Genomic DNA, 8,492 nt, shown 5'->3' with positions numbered 1-8,492 from the left:
GCCGCTATTTGTGAGTTAACTCAATGGGGTAAAATTATATTTTTGATTTTCCAAAAACTAAGCCGGAAAAGTTTTTTTTTTCTTCAAGAGTTTTGAAATGAGCCCCCACAAGTGGTAGATCAGAAAAGAATTGTATAAATTTGAGAGTCCGGCTATCTATTCCCGAGGCGCGTTCTGCCTTAATTGAGCAAGAAATTATCCCTCTTTAAATTTACCTTTTATAGTTGTAACGTTAAATGAGCAGACCTCTTCATTTCCACGGTCGTCCACTGCTGTACACGTGACCATTGTAGTGCCGACCGGGAAATAAGACCCTGGAGAAGGCTGGCAAATCACAAAGACATTTACGGTGTGGTCGTCTGTTGCTGTAGGCAGTTGCCATGACAACTGCACTTGGTCGTTCTGAAAGTTGCCAACTTGTTGCCAATCTGAAGGACAGTTGTATATCACCGGTCGCGTTACATCTGTTAGTCATAAAAATTAGTTGTTAAGAAAATTCCACTTGGAAATGCTTAAGTTACGATCTTTAATGTGGTTTTGTAGTCTACTTATTGGCAAGAGATGAAAATGCATGACATGAATTTTCGAACAAGAATGCGACTTGCGTATACCTGATTTTAAGGAACTACCCGAGTTTTTTACACAGTCGCTTAACATTGTGTCAAGGTATATCGTCTATTTTTCCAAATGTCTTGCTATACTATTGAGGGTCCATTTGACTCTTAACCAACAGCTGTGTATTCCTGTATGGCAGGTCTTCCAATATCATACCTAATATGCGTTTTTAGAAGGGGTGGCAAGATACGTTAATCCTTATTGGAAAGATGTCGATCTTAATGATTGCAACTGCATGTCTTGGATGCTTACCTGCATAAATTTCACACACAGCGAAGATATCGTATAAATCAGAATTGCATGAGATGTCGAACCATGCACCGCTACCGCTGATAACACCTACACAACCCTCATGAACATAGTTCGGTTCTCCTTGGTTCCAATTCTTTTCATTTCCCAGAGTCTCTCCTGTGATCCATTTGAATTGCTCTGTACGATTTACCTATCGAGAAAAGTTAATGGATTGGTCTCCCTTTATCATCAAGTTTTGTATTATTCTTACTTGTCGTCTATAAAGAATTAACGTCAAGCGTCATTACTCGAAACCATCATCATACAGACTTACGAAGACTTTCACTCTCTTGCTTGAAAATATTCCATTCAAAATGTTAACCTGTAGGATAGAACGCTTCTCGGGGACAGATAGTCGGATTCACAACTTTCTACAATTCTTTTGGATGAGAAAATCTTTCACCGTCTTATTTATTCGAAATAGACTTAACAAAGGAATGGCGGCCTTTTTGAATTTCATATATAGCAAAATCTTGGGTAATTTATTTCGCTAGTTCCAAACTTCGTACGGTGACTCCCGATTTTTATTGTTGATTTGATAAGAAAATAGTTAAAAGTTTTATTCAAGAAAGTTTGAGGAAACGTTTAAGTCTTCCTGTTTCAAGGCGCATACTACGTTGAGATATAAGTATACACAAATATAGACCAAAAACAACACATTCATCATCAATCTATTACACATAGACAGACACACATACTGAGACAGACAGACAGACAGACAGACAGACAGACAGACAGACAGACAGACAGACAGACAGACAGACTTTTGATACCAGGATATTTACAAATAGTTTTAATACAAACCCTTTCTAGACCGATCCAGTGAAATACGCCCGGTGGCCTAAGCTGATGGAAACTTTCAAACTTAGTTGATGTTGAGGTCACGATGAGCCTGGAGCCGATTGATTCACAGAACTGTTTTGCTTCTGGTTGCTTCATCGATTTATTATGGAACAGGTAACATGTCATTGCGTCGTCATCGTACACCCAATCATTCGGGCAAGGTACAGCTTGTCGACAAAAAGAGGATCGTAATTCACAAGTGTTAAACAGTTTGCGTAATTTTCAACAAATAGTGCAGAACACATTAAACAAAAATGCACATGTCATTGCTTGAAAGAATGTCAATGCTCATTTGCGTTGAATAAAGATCTAATTAGTACATCACTTCACATGGATTTGACCCAGGCTTAGTGGTTGAACTTCAGTAATTGTCATGATATTAAGTTCAAATTTATCGTTAATATGATAGTTACAAAACTGATACCGGTGCAATACCCAGACAACTTGTAACCAGTCTTGTTTTATTTTAACTAGTTTCAAGGACTCGTGTAAAATTGTCGTGGTTAAAAGGTGAAAATGTTCGTTGACAGGGTTGGGCCTTTAAAGTTCGATTCGATTAGTGAACGTTGCAGTCGTATTTGTATTGGACACCGCATGGCATTTTTGAAAGGGAAAAATACTTCTTTACCAGAGCTAACTAAATGATGGTCTGATATTGATTTATCCTACATGAACATCCTGCGTAAATATACATAGCCACATTATAACATTTTTATCTTGCATCCGCTTGATTCACACCTCACCATGCCATCTAATCCCCTCTCACGAGTCACTTAGTGGACAGTGATACAGAGGAGAATTGATAGTAGCCAGCGACAGAGGCATGAGCTAGACACGATACTCGTAGATGGGATCGTCCTGAAACGAAGTGGCGTTAAAACCAGTGGTACACAAACAAGTTGTCTGGGAGCAAAGATTACGTTATTATAAATTATTGATCACTAATCTCCTAAATTCTTTGAGCTCTAAAATCTTACAATCCGATTTCTGTACACATCTCATTGTTTCTATGATAATTAAACACGATTGGAACTAAATTGGATTTTCATATTTTGCAAATTTCTCAAAATGTAAGGTGCCATATAGCTTAAATGTTGCAATATCGCAAGTTATTTATAAAAACAAGTGTGTAATATAAAAAGAAAAGCAGATGAGATTACATTTGCAGATTAAACCGACATTAATTCACCATCCAATTATCCCAAATTCGTTCCAATCGTGTTATTATACAATTAACACTTTTGTAGAGAAAAATGATTCTCTTCGCTTGTCATTATCATGAAATAAAAAGACCTAGACGAGAAATGTGCTGTAATATACTACATTAAAATTATGATTGAAAATAATCCAATTCGTAAAATGACTGTTCGCGTCATTCAGTAGTAAGGATATTTTCATTACTTCCTTAGCTGTTTTAATTAATCGTTGTGTCGTTCGAAAACCGAATACATTAGGTTGCAAACTCGTACATGGAAAGAACATTTTTAATTACAATCTGACAAAATAAAAAGTGTTGCTATTACGTGCTGATTGACTACTCGATAAACGGGAAACAAACTTTTGACGTTAAAGGGACAAAGTTGGCCAATTTTCATGAATTTTGTTTGATACGAGATACCACTTATATTGTTTGACATGTTGAAAGATACCGAATGAATGGGTGACCATGCATATATTCGACCCCGGTTTTAGGCACGATACATGAAACCATCACGAAAATGAATTAATGGTCATGACCATTAATTCATTTTCGCCATGGTTATATTAAATTTGTCTAAACCCGGGGTCGAATAGGTGCATGGTCATTCATTCAGTATCTTTTAACATGTCGAACAATATAAGTTGTATCTCGTATCAAACAAAATTCATGAAAGATGGCCGACTTTGTCCCTTTAAAGGGTAGATTAACTATCATAATGTACTTTACTTGTCGATGTTGCGTGATTACGCGCGACCATTGTTCAAAACTACAGCCAAAGATATGTATTGTACTGCATATACCTGACACCAACGTTTCACACTCTTAAACATTCGTTGCGAGGAGGGAAAATAGTTTTAATCTTAGAGAACGGAATTCGTTTTCTGAGCTAACGTCAAAATCGGAAGATATCTCAACAATGCTTCCTCATCATTGCAAAACAATTGGTTTTGTAATTGCCCTCTGATCTTTAAGTCATGCGTATCAGTCGTACACGTTGCTGTTTAACGAGACAAGCATTTCACAGTTAAATTTGCTCGCTGTTTCCATAAATTTTCTTGGATCATTACGTAATATGCATGATTTAGAAATGAAGACTCGTTATGAGAGCCAGCCGTTACAAATCTTAAGCCACTTAAAACTATTTATTTCTTTTAATCGGTCGCATACACTTTGGACAAGCGTTTCCTGTGTGATAAACGATACACTATTATTAAATTGACCTCGGTGTACCGAAAATAGTTGATAATGTCCATGCATATTGATAAACATGGGACAAATGTACAGTGCAGGACATAGAAAAATGATAAACTGCATAATTATATTTTGATCTTCGTGTAATATTCCAAAAGAGAGAAAGCAAAATGTTTATTCAAAAATACAGATTTCGTAACAGTGTGACATTTCAAGAAGAGAGGAACGATGACGATGTCGCCTGGTGTCAATGTCATAAAGATAACATAAAGGTTGGATTGAAGTGCCACTGAAGAATTAACTAGGCATTATCTGTGTCTGTGTACGTAGAATAGAGTCTTTATTACACCACAGATTCTGGAAATAAACTTTCAACTGTAGACAATACAGTACATTATAATGGCAAATTTTAGATGTAGTTTCAGCTACAATAAATGAACGTTGAAATACAAATCCAACGAAAATATGAACATATTTCATGTTGATCAATAAAGTTGCGAAACATCAAAGAACACAGAAAATATGTGACACAAATGTGCATGGCAAAATCCAGACAAAGTGCGTTGATAATCCTGACAAATTATGTGAGCTAATCATTTAATCAGTATTTAGCAAAACAAGACAAAGGAGCCAATCCGGAAAGACTGCCTAATTTGTTAGAAAGACATGACAGAGACTTTGATCTTAATGGAGACAAAACGCCAACATTACGTAGGGGAGTCACTTAATAATTCTTTGAAGGGAACTTAAAGACATTACACCGTAAACATTGCTGATTTTGCATTTAAACAGTCACATAAATATTATATTTACTAGCTACATCACAAACTGTCAGAAATGGAAACCTTTGGGGATTTTTAACATTTGAATATAATACAGGAGTTGACTTTGTTGTCCACTGATAGAAGTTTGGTAAATAGTCTTCCTTTCCGGAGTGAGTAGAACCGGGTGTGAGAAACGCCACACCCCCTGCTTCTTCTGACACTTATACTATCAAATAGGTAACTACTTAAGTGGCTCCGCAATTCAATGTTTATGTTTTCGAGATTAAATTTACACCAAACAAAGTTGTTCCTATCTTTTTGAAATGTTAACACTCAATCGAAATCTGTGGTAATTGAGTATACGAGACGGAGCATTGCAATTGAAGTGGACTAAACAACAAAAGTGAAGATTTTTAAATGGCAAGCGCCGGACAAATGTTTCAATTATCAGTTTGTAAAGCAAACATTCAATACTTTCATGTTTTTTGCTTCATTATCTCCATGCGTTTAATCACTTTTTTGGCACTTGACTTTGTGATAGAACATCGGCGCGTTTTAGAACATAAACATTTCTATTGTATGAGCAAAGTCGGAGTGAGCTCTTGTCTAATCAGAACTACATATTCGACACAATTGTGATAAAATATAAAGATGGTTAAATGACAAGTTTATACCGTATATTACTTCCATCTCTGTGTAAATGCTTTTAGCTATTTTTAATATCTACTAACTGAATGGTAATCGCGACTTATGTATTCAAAAATAAAACTGCAATAACTCGATAACACATGTACTAAGAAGCGGTTTGATGAAATTGCCTGTTGTTCAATTATGCAAACACTTTGCGTGATCTCACTCTGGTTACTGAACATAGGTAGGTCAATAAAATGCCCTTACACAATTGCGGTAAAAAAAGAAAGGAAGAAATCAATAGAAATTTCGATCAATAATAATAACATTGTTCTGTCATCTTTTGAATGCGGCCATATTCAAACATTTACATACTATAATTAAGTGGGCACTATATAGAAATCTACTTTCAATTTGCACGATATAAGGAAAAGCCATTAGTACTTGGTCTTTGATCTTCGCTTTAATTAATTAGCCGTATGTATGTTTCAATAGAGCGACGCGACTAGCTCATTTAATGAAACGAACAATTAAACGGAACTTTTACAATATATGTACATATCGAAAATGTGGAAGTCAATAATGCCAATTCATTTTGCTGTTGAATTTAGCCAGCATTGTTTGGAAAAGTGAAATGAAATAATCATATAACAGGATGTTTGCTGTTAATGCTAATTAAACGTACGTGCAAAACACTTTGTTCATACAATGATAAAAGTTTGTTTTATATCGTACGGTTCTTGGGGTGTAAGATATATACTTCGCAAGGCGTAAACGATGCGTCATTGGTGTCGGCATTCGTGTTCCGTGAGATTAATATGTAAAACCAATGATTTTTATCTGCGACGATTTTGTCCATCTCCGACGAATTCGCCAGTGTCTGTAGACTTAGTAAACATATATTTGTCACTGATACCGCGGCTTTTCATACTCAAAATGCTTTATCGCAGTGAGTGCGACGAAAATAATATTTGACTTCCTTATCAAAATTTTCAAACATAAATGTGTTTCAAACATACTCTTACCAAATCACTTATTAATTCCATAGGGTAAAATTAAATGTTCGATTTTTTGGAAACCTAAGTCGGTCACTACTAGTCTTTCTCCAAGAGCTTTGCCATGAGCCCCCACAGGAGATAGATCAGGACAGAACAGTTAATGTTTGTGAGTCCCAATATGTCCTTGAGGGGCATTCTATTTTAGCTTTGAACGAATGAATGAATGAATGGATGGATGAATGAATGAATGAATGAATGAATGAGTGAATGAATGGATGGATGAATGAATGAATGAGTGAATGAAGAAATGAATAAATGTGTGAAGAAATAAATGAATCAATGAATGAATGTGCTAAGTAGGAAATCGAACATAAGATGGCACCATTAGATGTACAGCGATTAGCTTGAACAGGAAACTGAAGTGCGATTGAATTCTGTCGTAATAGAGTAATTTTCTTCTGGTCATAACTACGTACACAAGGTACTCGTGACAGTGTTTACTGTAAGAGGCACAAGTTGAAAGTATTCTGCAAGTTTTGTTTGTATTGTTATGTTTCGGGCTTTGATTTCACTCATTTCTATCAACAGTTTTTCTGAGTCCGACGACTATTAGTTAACAGAAAAAGTGTGTGAACAGGTTTCTACTTACTCTCCGCTAGGCGACTGATGCCGTATGTTGTGGGTTCGAACCCGATTGAAAACTAGCAGTATTTACATGTACCTATGACTCACTTCAAAAGGAAATATCTTTCGTGAGAAGTACATGTATATATCAATGAGAGCTAACCTAAAATAAAGCGTACTTCTAGATATCATGTACATATAACAAAGTTTACTTGCGTCGTGCGCACCATAGGTATTTGCACTGCAGTGCGTTACCAACAAATCCAGCCGTAACATTATGCTTTGTAATGGCTCAACTTTAGTTTGTAAACAATAAGTATCTTACAGGCACACCGACAACAGTCGTTTCCACACTGTACTTATCGAGTAGATAAACAATGATGACTTTCGTCGTCTTCTCTGCCAATATCATTCCCGCGAAATTTTGAACGTTTTTGTTCGACAATTCATGATAAAATATTTCATTGGCTGGCTGTACTTCAAAGGTCATATAACTAATAATTTGAAATGGATAAAATGAAAGTTCATAAACCCGTTATAGAGCATTAAACCGCCCAGACTGAGTGTTTTATAATGAAGAAGTTTAGACGGGTTCCTAATAGCTGTTGAGGACTAAAAGGCTCGGAACATTTTATATCAACAGCGTCATTATAATGTACATGCTTCCAATTAAATAGCTTTGTAACTAGTGTTTGAAATTTGAAACCCTACCTGAATATACACAAAGAGTGTAGTATACCAATACCAAACAAAGGGACTGTGCAAAGTGCGCATCCATCATTAAGCCCTTAGCAAAATTCATGAAGAATTTGATGACATCCTCTTTCTAGCTGCTCCGCATATGTTCGTTCCGCCGCACCAGAATGTTTGGAGTAATGTGTTGTCCTACATATATAATACCGGTAGGTAAAGTATGTGATTATTAATTTCAGAATTGTATTTTGGCAATTAACTAATGTGTGGTTTGTTGATTTCTTAACATTTGGTATTTTAAATCACAAATTCTATTGGGTGAGAGTGTGTTTACTTTTCGTATTGAGTAACATGTCCATTGATTGTTTCTTATCACGTTTTTATGTTCCACGTACACGGAGTAATCACGAGTTTAAATATTTCAATATTCAAAGATCAATTTCCGCTGGATATCTGAAGAGCTCGTGTTAAAATTATGTTAATGTTTCATAAATCGTAAGAACAGTTCTTTTTAAAATTTACATCGCAAGACATTCTACATCTCCGTTGAATTTATTACCTCAAAATAGCAACATAAAACAGCGTTTACATATTCAGTATAGAGATATAAAGAACTATATATGTACACATAAATAGATGGAA

Source organism: Ptychodera flava, chromosome 11 (assembly GCF_041260155.1).
Source record: "Ptychodera flava strain L36383 chromosome 11, AS_Pfla_20210202, whole genome shotgun sequence".
In the NCBI taxonomy this organism is placed as follows: Eukaryota; Metazoa; Hemichordata; class Enteropneusta; family Ptychoderidae; genus Ptychodera; species Ptychodera flava.
The sequence above is the reverse complement of the archived record's forward strand: the minus strand, read 5'-3'. Positions refer to the sequence as shown.